Source organism: Macrobrachium rosenbergii, chromosome 9 (genome assembly GCF_040412425.1).
Source record: "Macrobrachium rosenbergii isolate ZJJX-2024 chromosome 9, ASM4041242v1, whole genome shotgun sequence".
In the NCBI taxonomy this organism is placed as follows: domain Eukaryota; kingdom Metazoa; phylum Arthropoda; class Malacostraca; order Decapoda; family Palaemonidae; genus Macrobrachium; species Macrobrachium rosenbergii.
This window is the reverse complement of record NC_089749.1, coordinates 52,271,231-52,291,107: the sequence shown is the minus strand read 5'-3', so window position 1 is coordinate 52,291,107 and position 19,877 is coordinate 52,271,231. Positions and strand designations below refer to the sequence as shown.

Below are 19,877 nucleotides of genomic sequence, written 5' to 3'. Positions count from 1 at the left end.
CTTGAATAAGTGAGCCTGTCAGGTGTTTGAAACAATAATTATTTTTCGACAGACCTACGTATGTTTCAGCTAAAAGTAAGTCAGTATACCTGGTATTTAAAGCCAGCATATGTATTACCATAAGTCAGCTGGCGTAAAAAAGTATTTGAAGTAATTTTTCTTTTTTTATAACATACATCACCTTAAATCGAGCTGACCTGCCAGGTGTTTAAGACTAACATTTTTTGGCTGTATCTTTGTAGTGTAAGCTTACGCAAATCGCCTAAATTATCGTAAATTATCGATAACAGTGATATCTGGAATCGTGCTATATTCCTTGCTTTACCAGTTCTGCGATATACCTCTTCCCACATTCCCAAAATTTTTTTGGATAGTTATTTCACGTAATGATTCCTTGCTCACCAATTCTGTGATCTACCTCCTCCCAACTTCACGTAGTAATTATAACATATGAAGTCCACCATCCACGACCATGTCTAGCGAAGGTAAACGTCTGCTTTCAGAAATATTTGTGGTCCATCGAAATATTTAATTTTTCCGGGTTACTCTAACTGCGTTACTTCAAATTTCCATCCTGGAATTCTATATCTTCCGTATTCTAAAGTCTATTTAGGGAATTTCAAGCTCTTGTGTTCCCGTGAACGGAAAATAACAGAAATTTATCTTTTCCAGCAGATGAATTTCTCCTTTTTTCCATTTAAAGAAAGAAGCGAATTTGAAATTAGGTAAATATTATATTGAAATTTATTATTATATTGAAAACTAATATTATATTGAAATTTAATATTATGTTGAAATTCAATATCATATTGAAATTCATTATCATATTGAAATTTATTGCTATAATGAAATGTAATATTATATTGAAATTTATTACTGTACTGAAATTTATTACTATATTGAAATTTAATATTATATTGAAATTTATTACTATAATGAAATTTATTACACTATCGAAATTTAATATGTTGACATTTGTTATTATATTGAAATGCAATATTATATTGAAATTTATTACTAAATTTAAAATCAATATTATATTTATGTTTAATATCATGGAATGTAATATCATACTGAAATTTAATATCATACTGAAATGTAAACTTCACCAAAATTTTTTTTTGTTTTGTTTTGTATCTTTCGTCCGTTATACCCAGTGTCCCTTGACACTCAAGGAACTAAGTAACATCTCAAGAAGTAACATCTTGACAAAGCACCAAATACCGTGACTCTGTCTGGCATGCCTTATACTTCCACAAAGCGGCCGAGAATAGAAAACTGGACTTCATAATTAGACCGACCACTGCCAACTGCCGAGTGATTTTGAAAATGCATTGGTAACCAGTAACGACCGGAAGTGCCCACGGTGTTTGCCACCATAAAATGACTCTAACCTCATGCGACGTTCGCGTAATGTACGATTATATATGAAGTCAGTGCCCCCATGGGATTATTATTAAGGTATGTTTAGAGTCGTGTTAAAAGGAGCGGTTCTGGGCAGTTTCTTTGTGCAACGATTTTATTCAGGGGAGAAAGAGGGACGCTTCTGCGTGTTGTTTTGGCCTTCCCTACTTTCTCTTTCTCTCTCTCTCTCTCTCTCTGTATCTTGCTGAGCATCATCATTCAGTTATTATCATCTTCCTGATTACTCTTTTCTTCATACACACACAATATATATATATATATATATATATATATATATATATATATATATATATATATATATATATATATATATATATATATATATATATATATATATATATATATTATATATATACAATATATATACATATATATACATATACTGTATATAATATATATATATATATATATATATATATATATATATATATATATATATATATATATATATATATATATATATATATATATATATATATATATATATATATATATATATATGTGTGTATGTATGAAGAAAAGAGTAATCAGGAGGATGATACTGAATAGATAAATAGATATGATTACAGAGAGAGAGAGAGAGAGAGAGAGAGAGAGAGAGAGAGAGAGAGAGAGAGAGAGAGAGAGAGCGAGAGATAGAGGGAGAGAAGGGATGCGTCCATCAGTCTCCCCTGAATAAAATCTTTGCACAAAGAAACTGCCCAGAACCGTTCCTTTTGACACGACTCCAAACATACCTTAATGATTATTACTATATTGAATTATATTATATTGACGGCATATATAATCGTACATCAAGCGAACGCCGCGTGGGGTTAGAGTCATTTTATGGTGGCAAACACCGTGGGCACTTCTGGTCGTTACTGGTTACCAATGCATTTTCAATATCACTCGTTACCAATGCATTTTCAATATCGCTCGTTACCGATGTATTTTCAATACACTCGTTACTAATGCATTTTCAGTATCGCTCGTTACCAATGCATTTTCAATATCACTCGTTACTAATGCATTTTCAATATCGCTTGTTAAAAATGCATTTTCAATATCACTCATTACCAATGCATTGTCAATATCGCTCGTTACTAATGCATTTTCAGTATCGCTCGTTACCAATGCATTTTCAATATCGCTCGTTACCAATGCATTTTCAATATCGCTCGTTACTAATGCATTTTCAATGTCACTCGTTACCAATGCATTTTCAATATCGCTCGTTACTAATGCATTTTCAATGTCACTCGTTACCAATGCATTTTCAATACCACTCGTTACCAATGCATTTTTAGTATCACCCGCCGGTTGCCAGTGCAGTGGTCGGTCTAATTATGAAGTCCAGTTTCCTATTCTTGGCCGCTTTGTGGAAGTAAGGCACGTCAGGTAGAGTTGCGGTATTTGGTGCTTTATCAAACTTTCAGAAAAGTTTGGATTTTAAGGAAGACACCGAAAAGTCAGAAGTTTTCAAAATGAGAAATAGAGCAGAAAGGAAGGAAACGGGACTAAAAGTTTTACAAAAACATTCAGTACACTGAAATACAGAAGTGAGAAACGAAAATCGGAAATAGAACAAAACAAAAATTATATAATTGTTAAACCTGAAGGGTAGTTCTTGAACACCTGCAAAATAATAATAATAATAATAATAATAATAATAATAATAATAATAATAATAATAATAATAATAATAATAATAATAATAAATTATCGATGTACTTCATTTAAAAAGTATTTTGTGAGTAAGATTCTCCTTTCTTTTTTTTAAAGTTCAGTATATAACCATTAGTCGATTTAAGCAGCTCTTGCCTAGAAGTTTTGTAAAAATAGATTATGGCATTTAAAGTATTGAAATTTACAGCAAGTCAATGAAATTGTCACTATTGTACGGCAATAAAATCTCTCTCTCTCTCTCTCTCTCTCTCTCTCTCTCTCTCTCTCTCTCTCTCTCTCTCTATATATATATATATATATATATATATATATATATATATATATATATATATATATATATATATATTGTATATGTACATATATGTATGTATGTATGTATATATATATATATATATATATATATATATATATATATATATATATATATATATATATATATATATATATATATATATATATATATATATATATATATATATATGAGGAGAGAGAGAGAGAGAGAGAGAGAGAGAGATTGAGAGATTTTATTGCCGTACAGTGGTGAAAATATCATTATTGACTTGCTGTAAATTTCCAATACTTAAAATGCCATAATCTATTTTTAAAAAACCTCTAGGCAAGAACTGCTTAAATCGACTAATGATTGTATACTGAACTTTCAGAAAAATAAAATGAAAGTCTTACTCAAAAAATACTTTTTATATGAAATACATCGATAATTTTTTTTTTTGCAGTGTTCAAGAACTACTCTTCCGTTTTAGCAAGTATATAATTTTTGTTTTGTGCTGTTTCCAATTTTCGTTTCTGGATTCTGTATTTCAGTGTACTGGATGTTTTTGTAATAGTGTTAGTCCGATGTCCTTTCTTTCTGCTCTGTTTCTCATTTTGAATATTTCTGACTTTTTGGTATCTTCCTTAAAATCCAAACTTTTGCGAATAATAATAATAATAATAATAATAATAATAATAATAATAATAATAATAATAATAATAATAATAATAATAATAACACAGGAGATTAAAAGACTTCTTGTTTAGATTTTTTAAGTATAATATTAACTGGGCAGCTGTACAGGTCTTGATTCATATATAAATATACTAAAGAGTAATTTTTTAGTCCCATGCACTTGCTGGAACATAAATTATCGTTATTTTCCAATGATAATAATAATAATAATAATAATGATAATAATAATAATAATAATAATAATAATAATAATAATAATAATAATAATATATAAACTGTATTTCTGTATGTTAGTTAAGCTTCTTCAAAAGCAGAAATCTTAAATTCAAGAGTATGGAGTCATCTTCAGATAAGGAACCGAATGATATACCTTTTTATACTAGAGCCTAAAAACCCATGATTGTGTTTAAATAACGCTTTAATAATAATAATAATAATAATAATAATAATAATAATAATAATAATAATAATAATAATAATAATCTGCAGACTCATGCTTCGCAAGCAGACGGTACCTGGGCCTCTACCACGAAAATATAAGTTGTTACAAATAATGACTAGTAGTAATAAGAGCAATAACAATAATAAGAACTATCGATAGGTAAGAGCTAATCCTGTAGCCTAAATGAGCTACGCGCATTGATTTCCGTTGCTTGTGTAAATCCAAACCAGAAGTTGTGGATCTCGTGACACGTTTCTGATGAGTGTTTGCGTTGTAAAATTTGATGCTGAATTATTAGCGCTGTACACACAGACCAAGGATATTGATCAAGGGGTAAACAGCGTTCTGTATTTGGGATAAATAAATAACGTGAAATCACCAGTCCATGGGGAATTGATGGGCTGTAATTGTAATCTACAGGACAGGATTAATTTCATTCTAGAGCCATAGTTAGAATACATACCCCCGCCAACATCAAACCCTTATGAGTTTTGGCCATAACCGGTTGGTTGTCGGGATTCGAACGAAGTCTTACAGATTAAGCGACTCTGTTTCTATTGTCAGGTTTTCTTTGCAGAACTGGTTATTAAATTCTGTAACCAGGATGTACTGTAATAGTGTATGGGCTTTTTATTTCGCTAGCCGCTAATAATTGAAACAGATGAGCAATCCATCTTTCAAAATGTCGCCTTTTCTCGGAGGTTACATTCCTATATCTCCCAATATGTAGTCCCTTAATGCCAGTTATTATGTCGACGTTTGGTAAAATTTTAGTAAAATTATACATACACCTTGTTTTTGTGTACTGCTGCTAACAAATAAAAACCTAACCTCTCTGGAGGAAACAATAAACGGAAGAATAACTGCTTCTTTAACTACTCCGAAGGAGCAGAATAAGTAACTGGCAATCAGTCAGCTGTAGCGGGTCAAAGCATGAATGGAGAAAGGCGTGAGACTTGCAACCCCATCCCAAGATTTGCTGAGACTGGAAGGTTAGACTCCTCTGCAGCCATCATGTAAAATAACCCTGTCCCTCTCTTACGAGAGTAGCAAGACCCTCTAAAAAGAAATAGCTTCGTCTACCAGTGCAAATGCCATGTCCGTGGATGCCCCATCATCTCCTCTACTGGGATGGCGACGATGCCCTGGCGAAGAGGATCTCCTGCCACGTACAAAAAGGGGCACACAGCATCACCCTCATTCATGACGCCATTATCACCAATATCAAGATAATCAGCAGCGGCCCCGACGCAAGATGGCAACGGATTTTAGAAGCCCCATATCCTGAAGGAGAAACTTGACTTAAATACAACACAGAAACAAATCTCATTCCCAAAAATATACGCAATCCTACCAACTACAAATTACGCAATCCACAGCCATAACAAGACCATATATAGAAGAGAGACAGCAGAACACCCAGGAGAACCTCCCTGCGATCGGGGGTGAATCATTTAATAAATTGTATTGTACTTATAAAGGAAAACACGTATGTTAATGAAACCGCGTCTTTTTTTCTATTTTTCTATTCACTTTTGCTCGTAGATCTTTGTTAAGGAACGATGAAGTTTTCAACTAAAGTTACTTTTTTAAAGCTTCGGAAATCAATTTCTCTGCAATCAAGAGAAAATAGCCACGTTTAGAGAAGCTTGTTATATTTACACTTAATCCAGAAATTGGATCGATGTAAGAAAATTCTGTTTAATCTATTCAAATAAATTTTTTCTCCCATTCCCTATCTTCTGTCATTTCTATTTCCCAGCACTGACCACCAATACATTATCTACAAACATTTCCTACTTTGTTTTTTTTTTTTTTATCCTGATCTCCATCCGAATCTCATTACTCTAGCCTATTCTTTTCAACAAAACTCAACTTTATTAACTAAAATTGCAAGCCCAGGTACGGAAGGATACAACGCTATATAATAAATGATTTCCAAAGCCTATTATGTTTTAGAAATGAAACAGACATACGTGAACTCTTAACTTCTGGATTTCATAGCATTTTTAAGTACGAATTTCACTAAAACCCTTGGAAGTCCGAACAGGAAATGAAATTAACCCTGAACCGAATTCGAAACTTGAGGTAAGGAAAGAGAAGTTATGCAGTTCATTTCCTATTTTAGAATTTCAAGGATTTCAGTGGAATTTGTATCGATGAATGTGACATTCACATTCTTAAGGCAGACTTTTAATCGTAGCTGTGTGAGTGTTGGGGTATTTATGTTTTGTTTATCTTTTGACAGAATTTTTTTGAGTTTCAACGAAAAATGAATGCCAAAATTCCTTTTGAAAATATCTGTATATTCATTTGAGAAAATTCATATATCTCTCTATCTATCTATCTATCTGTTATATATAATTTATCTATCATATATAAAGTACACACACACACATACACACACACACACACACACACACACACACACACACACACATATATATATATATATATATATATATATATATATATATATATATATATATATATATACACACATACATATATTACATATGTGTGCGTATAACTCACAAATATAAAAACCCAACGATCTGTTAACATCGAAGTCACTATACCGTGGGAATAATTTACAACCAAGAGGAGAGAGAGAGAGAGAGACTGAATGCAACATAGAGAATATAGACTGGAAGTGGTAAGTGACAATGCTATTTACAGTCAGATTAGTTAGGTAGCGCGAGAAACAGAGAGAGAGAGACAGAGAGAGAGAGATGAAATGCGACTATAACAAATACGACACTGTTTCTCCAAAAGACAGACAAACAAAAAAAAAAAAAAAAAACAATCGCGCAATCACTTGACAAATCAATAAACTTTGGGAAACGCGCACAAAAGCTAAAAAGTTCGAAGCAGCCCCCTTATAATAAAATAAGATGGCGGATTACGTCATGCATCTGAATGACAATTACCATTTTACATAAAGCCCCCAGCTTTCGATTGTGACAATTTGACGCGCACGTAAAAATACATTTATGCAGCGCGGTCACGTGTTGACACAAAAACTGTCCGTTAAAATATTTATGAAAACTGTCTCCGTTTCGCTGCATAATGTTTTTCCTCTCCCAATTTTATTATTATTTTTTTTTTCTTTTCGTGCGAATGGGATTTTTTTTTTCTTTTTTGTTGGTAATGGTAAGACAGTTAAGGGTGAAATTTATGTAAAAGTCTCGTTCATATCAAATGGTTCTTTACAAAATTTGTATGTGTGTTACTGCGCGTGTAAATAATGTGCGGTATGTGTATGGACGGGTGAAAGGATAATGACAACGCACAATATCTTATATATATATATATATATATATATATATATATATATATATATATATATATATATATATATATATATATATATATATATATATATATATATATATATATATATATATATATATATATATATATATATATATATATATATATATATATATATATATATATATATATATATATATATATATATATATATATTTATATATATATATATAATATATATACATTACTTCATGGATGAAATGTGCTGCCCACAAAGTGTTCTCGTCACTGTTACACGCAGGGGGAAAAAATGTTCAGCACTCTAATTTACTGGCCTGATTGCTTATCAGTCAACGTCCATCTACGCCATAGCTTTCCGGGATTTTCAAACATTTGAGAAATGAACGATAATTGCTATTCCCAGATTTTTGACGTCGTTAGGATTTTTTTTATTTATAAGGTTTTTTTATAAGATTTTTTTATTTATATGATTTTTTTTGTGTATAAGATTTTTATATAAGATTTTTTATTCATAAGATTTTTTATTTATAAGATTTTTTATTAAGATTTTTTATTTATAAGATTTATTTTATAAGATTTTTATTTATAAGATTTATTTTATAAGACTTTTTTATTTATAAGATTTATTTTATAAGACTTTTTTATTTATAAGATTTTTTTACGTATAAGATTTATTATTCTATAAGATTTTACTTATATGATTTTTTATTTTTGAGATTTTTTATTTAAGTTTTTATTTATAAGATTTTTTAAAAGATTTTTTTTTATTTATGTGATTTATTTATTCATAAGATTTTTATATAAGATTTTTTTTATTTAAAGAAAGATGATTCGTGCGATGTATTTCGTTTGAGAAAGCTAGCGACAGAAAGAAGAGAGAGAGAGAGAGAGAGAGAGAGAGAGAGAGAGAGAGAGAGAGAGAGAGAGAGAGAGAGATAGGCATCCACACAAGCAAACAGACAGACAGATGTAAATGTGAGATTTGGGGAGAGAAAGAGGGGGATTTCTTTATTGTAATGTTATTAAAATTACAGAAAAAAATAACTTAGAATTATGTAAGTAGGATGAATCTGCATTTGCCAATCGATATTTTTTTTTTAGTGTTTCACTTTGAAACATAAAATTCTCTCTCTCTCTCTCTCTCTCTCTCTCTCTCTCTCTCTCTCTCTCTCTCTCTCTCTCTCTATATATATATATATATATATATATATATATATATATATATATATATATATATATATATATATATATATATATATATATATATATATATATATATATATATATATATATATAACGCTCAGTGTCATTGGATTACAAAGAAAACGAATATCACCAGTAATGAAGAATCAGGCTCAAAAAATAAATTACAAATGACAGTGTATTTTCTTTCCTGTTAATATCTTGATAACTTCGTTATCGTCTCCTTTAATTAAGGCTTGTAATTATAATTGTGGACCCTATGTTATTATTATTATTATTATTATTATTATTATTATTATTATTATTATTATGAGTGCTGTAGTTGTTGTTGTTGTTGTTGCTTCCTTTGTTGATGCAAGAGTTTCATTAGTATATTAATTACTGTCTAATTGCTGGTAGTACAGTTCTTGTTACGCTAATGCAATTTTTATAATTTATTCAGGCGTCATATTTACATTGCTCTTGTCTTTGTTCATTTTTCATGTATATTTCTGTTCTTGTTCCTGTTCAGTAACAGTCAAATTGTATCTTTTGCTGTTTTTAATTAGTTATGCCACCTTTAATCACTGATTTTGAAGTCCCCAGTAGCGGGGTCAGTGCTTTCATTGCCTCTCACTCGCGGTGCACTGCAGGCATTACTTAAGGTTCTCTGCAGCGTCCCTTCGGCCCGTAGCTGCAACCCCTCTCATTCATTTTACTGTACCTCTGTTCATATTCTTTCTTCTATCTTACTTTCCATCCTCTCATAACAATTGATTCATTCTAGGATTGCTTGATTGTACACCTTTCAATCCTTTCTACTTTCAATTTTCCTTTCAGCGCTGAATGACCTCATAGGTCTCAGCGGTTGCTTATTCTATTCTATTGTGTATTCCATTCTATTCTGTTCTGATTATTGAGTCCATACCAATTTTTGTTAAGACATATACCAAAAGAGTCCGGGTCAGGAAGTCCTGCTCTTTCCTAAGGGTTGTGTTCCCGTGTGTTGTTGTGTAATGCTGCCATCTACCGTCAGTCCTGGAAATTACTTGAGGATATCTGCAGTAAAAATACTTCCGTCTGCTATCATTCTTTTCTGTTAGAAGTGATTCTTTCGTAGGAATAACAGAGCAGGACCTTCAGAAGATTAATTAGTGGCAGGTGAGATTTTCATTAATTGTATAGGACGGTTTCGACATTGTAATAGTTTACTAACAGTCTTTGTATTATTAATAATAATAATAATAATAATAATAATAATAATAATAATAATATCCTTTATTTCAGCTCAAGGCCATATACGTGGAATATACAAAGTAGAGACAGTAATATACACAGTCTAGATACATGAGATAACATGATAAAAAATGATAAATCGGTAATAGCCACACAGTTGCTGAAGAAGTATAAAAAATAGTATTCATAATAATGGTAATACCAGTAATAATATTGAGAATTATAGTAAAAAAACACACACAGAAAATTATAACAATTAAAAAAACAGATTGCATACAATTAATTTCCAGTTAGGGATCGTAGGTTGTTACAGAAGTCGACGTTTTGTCAAGGAAAGGTACTTTAGTCTTTAGGGTTTCTCATTAGATAGACTTAAAAATTATTTTCAAGACCATTGTAGGTCATTTTCAAAAGAATAACTTTCTCACAAAAATAGTCTCGGGTTACCGATTAATATGTTAGTCTGTTTCATCTATGACGAAAAAAAGACCCATAAAACACTGTTTGTACTACAGTAAAAGACATTCATTTCATCTATATTTAATGATTAACCAACTTTGTTTATTTCTTGAAGTCCTTTGATTTACATAGTCTGTACCACTGATTATTTTCAGGTTTGGGAGGTCTGGCGTTTCGTCATATTCCGTCCATACCAGATTCATAGTGAACCTATTGGACTGTTGGTAAGTATTTTCCATTCAAAAGTAGAGGTGGGGAGCTTTCCTCTTTCGGTATACTAGAACCATACTTCCTTAAAATGGAAAACTGCAGTATCTGCAAAATTTTCGAAATTAACATGTGCCACCTATTGGTTTCGTGAAACACTAACACACAAGTTGCTGCAGTTTCAGAATGATTCTTCAGTGCTTTATTTAGGGGGTCCCATTTGCAGTATCTGCAAAATCAGTAGGAAAGCAAGGGAAAACTGCAGTATCTACCATTTTTCTCAGTTTTGTATTTTTGCAGATATACTGCAGTCTTCCATTTTAGGGCAGCATACTTATTCCACTACCCTTATGGAGTACGGTAGACTCTTTGTACCATGCTTCAAAAGGGGTACATACTCTTGATTAAATGTTTAAAAAAATACTACTTGGTGAGTGGAAGCTTGGTGTTCTTTTCGATTTAATTTTTGGGGCTATTTAAGCTCGAGCGCATCTACAGTACTTTTGAAAGATCTAAGAACCTGCCGTACAATTCGAGCAGAACATCATTTTTCTAAGCATTCCTGTTATAGTAAATTTCTAAGTTTCAATAAAATTCCTTTTAAATCTACGTTCAGAGAGGAATGTTTCACATTCAATGAAGAAGTTATTTTCACCAGCCTTGAATGTCGTGAATGAGCATTCAAAAATGTGTAGATTTATTCAGAGTTAAGGATATCTTATATAATGAAGACAGGTGTACACCGCTCATTTCCAAAATATGTTTCGAACTGATACCCAAATTCTTTTAAATGGTCTTGTTCACAGTTCTTAAACTGCGCAATTTTCAAATTCTTGAATTTAAACTTTAATTGTTCACATTAATTGAATTGTCTGCACATTTTTTAAAACTGAGTCCCAGTGTTAGTCTATTCTCTGAAGAATGATTTTCAAGGTAATGTTCAATTAGAATATTATTATATAACTATCATTAGATTTGTTTAACCAATAAATTTTCCTTCCTTTGCAGGTTATGCAGTACTGCTGAGAGATAATTGAGCGTTGAGGGTATGCCAGAAAGATCTGAAATAAATGAAATTCCTGAGGCATAACAAATAGAACAATTGAAGATAGACTATCCCGGAATAAGCAGATTCTAACACTGTCTACCTTGAACTGAAAGTTAGTAAAAGTTTTAAGCAATCTGTTTACGTAGATATGACTGAAGTAGACTTTGCAATTTTTTATTTGAAGCTACTTGGTTAACAGGGAAGCCTTTGAAGTGTGAAATAGAGTTTTTTGTATTGGATAAAAGTACACGTACGGACGTATTTAGATGCACGGTTTTTCCAGAATCGTTGAATTCACATTTTATCCCAAAAGCAAACGTAATAGAATATATTTATAAGGTTATAACTGAATTTTTGGACAACTCAAATTACTGGCAACTCAGATGTAGAAGAAGGAGAAAATCACATCCAACCCTGTTAAGTATCATAAAGAAGATGGAATTGAACCCATCGTACCAAAAAAAAAAAAAAAAAATTCACCACTCAAATTAACCTGATTGCTTACACTTTTTTAAATAATTACTTGAATATTTTCCAGGACAAACAGTAATATTCATATTCTGAAGGCGATGTTGCAAGTATTGTGATAAGTGATGAGTTGGTTAGATTTTTTTTTTTGTGTTTAAGAAATAAAAAGGGATTAGGTGTCTGGAATCGGCCATCAGATTTTGTGTGTAAAAAGGTCGTGGAAAATTATGACTGTTTTTATTGTTTGTTTGAAAACATTTATTTAAAGAGCAAAATAATTGTTGAAAGTAGTCAAGAACAACAACAATAACAACAACAACAATAATAATAATAATAATAATAATAATAATAATAATAATAATAATAATAATAATAATAATAATCAATTTTAATAATAATGATAATTATTGCCTTTCCGGTAAGACTGATATTGTTTTTGGTGTTAATGATGAAACCTAAAAAGAATGATTTAAAAAAAAGGGTGAATGACGCAACCGAAAGAGACAGGAGTCGAAAATCGAAAGCGAGAGAGAGAGAGAGAGAGAGAGAGAGAGAGAGAGAGAGAGAGAGAGAGAGGATTAACATTCGAGGGGAATCGGAGAGGTTAAAAGGCACAGTCGCCAGGTAGTTTGACAAGGCGCAGCCTGCTACGAATTATTAACGGTTTTAACGATGACTCCGTCGAGTTGTTCTTTCAAAGGTGTTGCTCCCCAGGGACCCTGTGAATGTTGTTGCAACCGCAAAACAAACCTGTGCAATAAAGAGTAGAGGGTTAATAGTGCGTGGAGCTTTATGGGTTTTGCAAACTTCTTTAAGGAATCATTAATTTGTTTTATTTTTTTCTACGAAAATTCGACTGTAAGCTTAGCACTGGGACACTTTCAGTGGGAAGAGGGAGTTGGAGTGGTTGGACAGCAAGATTGAAGAAAGGAAGCGGAATGGAGGTAAAGTAAAAGGCTAGAAAGTGGGTGCAGCAACGGGCCAAAGGGATGCTGCAAACAGCCTCTAATAATGCCCACAGTGCACCACGCAAGGTGCACTGACTGTACTATACTCCTTAAAGGGATGATGATTTATCGAAAATTGTATAGAGGAAGTGATTTTACCTCCAACTGCTCCTAAAGACTTAGGGATAATTTGAAGGGCAATGAAACATCCTCTTAAATTCACCTTCTTGAATTTCACTATTTTGTTTTCAATAGCAAGATGTAGATACAAATGAAAGACTAACACCGTGACGCGCTCTCTCTCTCTCTCTCTCTCTCTCTCTCTCTCTCTCTCTCTCTCTCTCTCTGTTGAGAATAGAACTTAGGTCGATGAACTGTTGGGTCATTAATCTTTTTCTGCTAAATAAATCGCAAAATGGTGCATTACTTGACTCCGTGAGAATGAAATAAAACTTAAACTTAAGAATTGGCCTTATATATCTCGGTCATGGTTTGTACGTCACACATTAAAACGAATATGTTACCGCTGCGACGTGTGACATTAAAATAGAATCACTTGTGATTCTTAATCTGTCACAGATGTAACGGACTGATTGAAACTATTCGAAATGTTACGAAAAAATATCAATTCAATGTTCATGGTATTAGATTATAAAAAAAAGTCGTTCACAGTACTATCAGAAAGGCGGATTGCACTGGTTTGGATAAAGTGAGAAAGATTGGGACTCCGTTGCTTTCATCCACAAATTCTCTGGAGTAGACGAAAATGGGGAACCCATTTCAACAGAACTTGTGTCCAGTTGTTGTTCTAGAATCTAGATTAAACCAGCTATATGACGGGATGGGTTTTGCTCCCAGGAGCAACGCGTAGACTATTTTTTTTTTTATGAAGGCGAATGCTCTGGAGATAGTGTTTAATATAAAAAACCTTAAGGCCTACTAGACTGGGCAGAGCAAAAGCATCGCTTGTCAACAAAGAGGTATGACTAAACCTAACATTAGTTCCACATTTCATGGAGTGTGGGGACGAGAGCAGAAGATTGTGAAATGTGTTTGGCAGAACCTGGCCAAATATTTACAAATTATGCTGTGTCCTTGTTATAATGTCCTGTGGGTGTCGCACGCTGCATCAAAAGGCATACAAAACCTAGACATTATTCCATGATAAGAGACTGATTCTGGCTTTGTCTTTGAGCAATTATTATAACCACACCAATGAAAATTAAGAATAAAAAAGTGCCCTTACGCAGATGCAAATGCATCACATACAGCCACAAAAATATGACATTTACGCAGTTGTATCTGCACATGCGCAGATGTGCTTGTCCTGCCCTGCATCACCATTGCCTCCCCAACCACCTCCCCCACCCCCACCTCCTCCCCACCCCCTTTCCCTTCTCCGCATGCACCAAACTCCATGCTGACTTGTTGATTCTTCGCTATCTAAATACTTACCAGAATACGACACAGTACAGGGAAGGGAATCTATACCTCATATTCCACACGGGTCCCGTCCTGAATCATTGATGGCGCAAGGATATACCAAGCAAGCGTTAAGGTCCGGTGAGAGATCTTGCTAAAGTTGAACGATCATCTTCCCTCCAGGAAGTCTGGAGGCGCAGGTCATCTCTCTCTCTTTGTTCTTCTTCGGTGGTATCTCCCACAGGTTTTCCTTGAGCTTTCCTTTTGTTATCTCCCACGGTTCTCCTTGAGCTTTCCTTTTGTTATCTTCCAGAGATTTCAGTAATCGTATTTTTGTTATCTCCCACTGTTTTCCGTGGTGTTCTCTTGTGTCGTATTTCCCACAGTGTGCACTAATCTTCTCTTTCGTTATTTCACACTGTTTTCCCTGGACTTCTCTTGTCTTATTTCCCACAGTTTTCCCTGGTCTTCCGTTGTGTCTTCCTTCCCACAGTTTTCACTCATCTTCTCTTTTGTTATTTCCCACAGTTTTCACTAATCTTATCTCTTGTTACTTCCCACTATTTTTCTTGGTCTTCTCCTGTCTTATTTCCCAGTTTTCACTCATCTTATCTTTTGTTATTTACCACAATTTTCACTAGTCTTCTGTTTCGTTACTTCCCACTGTTTTCCTTGGTCTTCCCTTGTCTCATTTCCCACAGTCTTCACTCATCTTCTCTTTTTGTTATTTCCCACTCTTTCCCTGGTCTTCTCTTTTGTTATTTCCCACGGTTTCACACATATTTTTTTGTTATTTCCCACAGTTTTCACTCCATCTTCTCTTTTGTTATTTTCCACTCTTTTCCCTAGTCTTCTCTTGTCTTATTTCCCATTCTTTTCCCTGATCTTCTCTTGTCTTATTTCCCGTTCTTTCCGTGGTCTTCTCTTTTGGTATTTCCCACTCTTTTCCCTGGTCTTCTCTTTTGTTATTTTCCACTCTTTTCACCTGGTCTTCTCTTTTGTTATTTCCCACTCTTTTCCCCTGGTGTTCTCTTTCGTTATTCCCACTCTTTTCTGGTCTTCTTTTTGTTATTTCTCACTCTTTTCCTTGGTCTTCTCTTTTGTTATTCCCCACTCTTTTCACCTGGTCTTCTCTTTTGTTATTTCCCACTCTTTTCCCTGGTCTTCTCTTTTGTTATTTCCCACTCTTTTCCCTGGTCTTCTCTTTTGTTATTTCCCACTCTTTTCCCCTGGTGTTCTCTTTCATTATTTCCCACTCTTTTCCCTGGTCTTCTTTTTGTTATTTCCCACTCTTTTCCCTGGTCTTCTCTTTTGTTATTTCCTACTCTTTTCCCTGGTCTTCTCTTTTGTTATTTCCCACTCTTTTCCCTGGTCATCTCTTTTGTTATTTCCCATTCTTTTCCCTGGTCTTCTCTTTTGTTATTTTCCACTCTTTTCCTTGGTCTTTTCTTGTGCTATTTCCCACTGTTTTCCCTGGTCTTCTTTTTTTGTTATTTCCCACTCTTTTCCCTGGTCTTCTCTTTTGTTATTTCCCGCTCTTTTCCCTGGCCTTCTCTTTTGTTATTTCCCACTCTTTTCCCTGGTCTTCTCTTTTGTTATTTCCCACTCTATTCCCTGGTCTTCTTTTTGTTCTTTCCCACTCTTTTCCCTGGTCTTCTCTTTTGTTATTTCCCATTCTTTTCCCTGGTCTTTTCTTTTGTTATTTCCCACTCTTTTCCCTGGTCTTCTCTTTTTTATTTCCCACTCTTTCCCATGGTCGTCTCTTTTGTTATTTCCAACTCTTTTCCCTGGTCTTTTCTTTTGTTGTTTCCCACTCTTTTCCCTGGTCTTCTCTTTTTTTATTTCCCACTGTTTTCCCTGGTCTTCTCTTTTGTTATTTCCCACTCTTTTCCCTGGTCTTCTTTTTTTTATTTCCACCTCTTTTCTCTGGTCTTCTCTTTCGTTATTTCCCACTCTTTTCCCCTGGTTTTCTCTTTTGTTATTTTCCACTCTTTTCCCTGGTCTTTTCTTTTTTTTGTTATTTCCCCATTCTTGTCCCTGGTCTTCTCTTTTGTTATTTCCCACTCTTTTCCCTGGTCTTTTCTTTTGTTATTTCCCACTCTATTCCCTGGTCTTTTCTTTTGTTATTTCCCCTCTCTTTTTTTTTATTTTCCTGGTCCTCTCTTTTTGTTATTTCCCACTCTTTTCCATGGTCTTCTCTTTTGTTATTTCCCACTCCCTTCCCTGGTCTTCTTTTTGTTATTTCCCACTCTTTTCCCTGGTCTCCTCTTTTGTAATTTCCCACTCTTTTCCCTGGTCTTCTCTTTTGTTATCTCCCACTCTTTTCCCTGGTCTTCTCTTTTGTTTTTTCCCACTCTTTTCCCTGGTCTTCTCTTTTGTTATTTACCACTCTTTTCCCTGGTCTTCTCTTTTGTTTTTTCCCACTCTTCTCCTTGATCATCTCTTTTGTTATTTCGCACTCTTTTCCCTGGTCTTTTCTTTTTTCTTTTGTTATTTCCCACTCTTTTCCCTGGTCTTTTCTTTTGTTATTTCCCACTCTATTCCCTGGTCTTTTCTTTTGTTATTTCCCACTCTATTCCCTGGTCTTTTCTTTTGTTATTTCCCACTCTTTTCCCTGGTCCTCTGTTTTGTTATTTCCCACTCTTTTCCCTGGTCTTCTCTTTTGTTATTTCCCACTCTTTTCCCTGGTCTTCTCTTTTGTTTTTTCCCACTCTTTTCCCTGGTCTTCTCTATTGTTATTTCCCACTCTTTTCCTGGTCTTCTCTTTGTTATTTCCCACTCTTTTCCCTGGTCTTCTGGTCTTTTTTTGTTATTTACCACTCTTTTCCCTGGTCTTCTCTTTCGTTATTTCCCACTGTTTTCCCTGGTCTTCTCTTTTGTTACTTCCCACTCTTTTCCTTGATCATCTCTTTTGTTATTTCCCACTCTTTTCCCTGGTCTTTTCTTTTTTCTTTTGTTATTTCCCACTCTTTTCCATGGTCCTTTTTTTGTTATTTCCCATTCTTTTCCCAGATCTTCCCTTTTGTTATTCCGCACTCTTTTCCCTGCTCTTCTTTTTGTTATTTACCAGTTTTAACTCATCTTCTCTTTTATTATCTCACACAGTTTTCCTTGATCTTTACTTTGTTTTCTCTTGCAGTGTTCCTTGATCTTCTCTTTGGTTATTTCCCACAGTTTTCACTCATCTTCTCTTTTGTTATTTCCCCGCTCTTTTCTCTGATCTTCTCTTTTGTTATTTCCCATAGTTTCACCTATCGTTTTTTGTTATTTCTCACAGTTTTCACTCAACTTCTCTTTTTTGCCATACAGTTTTTCCTGATCTTCTCTTTTGTAGAGGGAACCTTAGTTTTTAGGTAGAGGGAACTTTAGAATTTAAGTGGAGGAAACGTTGGTTTTTAGGTAGAGGGAACCTTAAATTTTAAGTAGAGGGAACCTTGGTTTTCAGGTAGAGGGAACCTTAGATTTTAAGTAGAGGGAACCTTAGTTTTTAGGTAGAGGGAATCTTGGTTTTTAGGTAGAGGGAACTTTAGTGTTTAGGTAGAAGGAACCTTAGTATTTATGTAGAGAGAACCTTGGTTTTTAGGTAGAAGGAACCTTACTATTTAGGTAGAGGGAACCTTGGTTTTTAGGAGAGGGAGTCTTAGTATTTAGGAAGAGAGAACCTTGGTCCTTTGGTAGAAGGAACCTTAGTATTTAGGTAGAGGGAACCTTGGTTTTTAGATAGAGGGAACTTAGTATTTTTAGGTTGAGGGAATCTTAGTTTTTTAGATAGAGGGAACTTTCTTTTTTAGGTTGAGGGAATCTTAGTTTTTAGGTAGAGGTAACCTTAGTTTTTAGGTAGAGGGAACTTTGGCATGTAGGTAGTGGGAATTTTAGTTGTTAGGTAGAGAGAACTTTAGTGTTTATGTAGAGGAGACCTTGGTTGTTAGGTGAGGGAACCTTAGTATTTAGGTATAGGGAACCTTCGTCTTTAGGTAGAGGGAACCTTAGTATTTAAGTAGAGGGAACCTTAACATTTAGGTAGAAGAAACCTTGGTTGTTAGGTAGAGGGAACCTTTTACTCAGCCTTACATTAAATGCTTTAGGTTCAAGAAAGCAAAATCCTTCTCAAAATAAGTACATTTTTATTAAGCATAATATTTGATAGCAAATTCTGTAAAGAACTTTCTGCCTGGAGGATAAGTCGCCTCTTAAACTATAAGATTTCGTTTGGATCCTGACAAGCACCCGCTTTTGGTCAATAAAAGCAACTGCTCAAAGAAGTTGGACGACGGAGGAGGCTTGCACTCCCTTAGTGTTTTTGTTTACTTGTTCTACTTCACTGTCAACTACAGTGGTCTCTGCTTTACTCCTTCAAGCGTCTGTACATACATTCTCGGTCCTCCTCCTCCCTCCTCCCTAAAAGAGGATCACATTCGAAATGGTTCCCCAGAGGCGCGGCCCTTGCGATCCATCCCTCGATTAGAAACCCTTAAATATCTCCCTGGGACGAGAGGCCACATTATAATCAACCCTTGAAGGCGTTCGGAAGAAACTGTCGCAGGGGAACAGTACCAAAGAGGAGGAGGAGGAGGAGGAGTAGGAAGCTGAAGCATATAACGTAGAGGCGGATTGGAAATTGATGGAGTCTTTGGGAATTGCGTTAATCGGCAAGAGTCCGGGGCCTTGAGCTTTCACGGTTCAAGCAGTCGTAACTAATGTATGAGAGAGAGGGAGAGGGGTGGGTCCTTGTTAATGTGGCTTGTCTTTGCAAATGTAACTTTGGTTCTCTGTGGAAAGCGTGTGGAAGTTTGTAGATCACTGGTAAAGAAAGAGAGAGAGAGAGAGAGGTAGGTGGGTTCTTGTTAATGTGGCTTGTCTTTGCAAATGCAACTTTGGTTCTCTGTGGAAAGTGTGTGGATGTTTGTGGAACACTGGTAGAGAGAGAGAGAGAGAGAGAGAGAGAGAGAGAGAGAGAGAGAGAGAGAGAGAGAGGTGGGTTCTTGTTAATGTGGCTTGTCTTTGCATGTGCAACTTTGGTTCTCAGTGGGAAGTGTGTGGATGTTTGTAGATCAATGGTAAAGAGAGAGAGAGAAAGTGGGTTCTTGTTAATGTGGCTTGTCCTTGCAAATG

At 34.3% G+C, this 19,877-nt stretch overlaps 1 long non-coding RNA gene across 1 annotated transcript in view; it reads left to right on the top strand.

Moving 5' to 3' along the window:
* Window positions 1-12,033, top strand: part of LOC136842119 (uncharacterized) — a 254,360-nt gene extending 242,327 nt beyond the window's left edge. The window contains exons 3-4 of the long non-coding RNA XR_010854181.1: window positions 10,829-10,897; window positions 11,889-12,033. This is a non-coding gene — a long non-coding RNA (uncharacterized lncRNA). The remainder of the gene's footprint in view (window positions 1-10,828; window positions 10,898-11,888) is intronic.
* The last annotated feature ends 7,844 nt before the right edge of the window (window positions 12,034-19,877 follow it).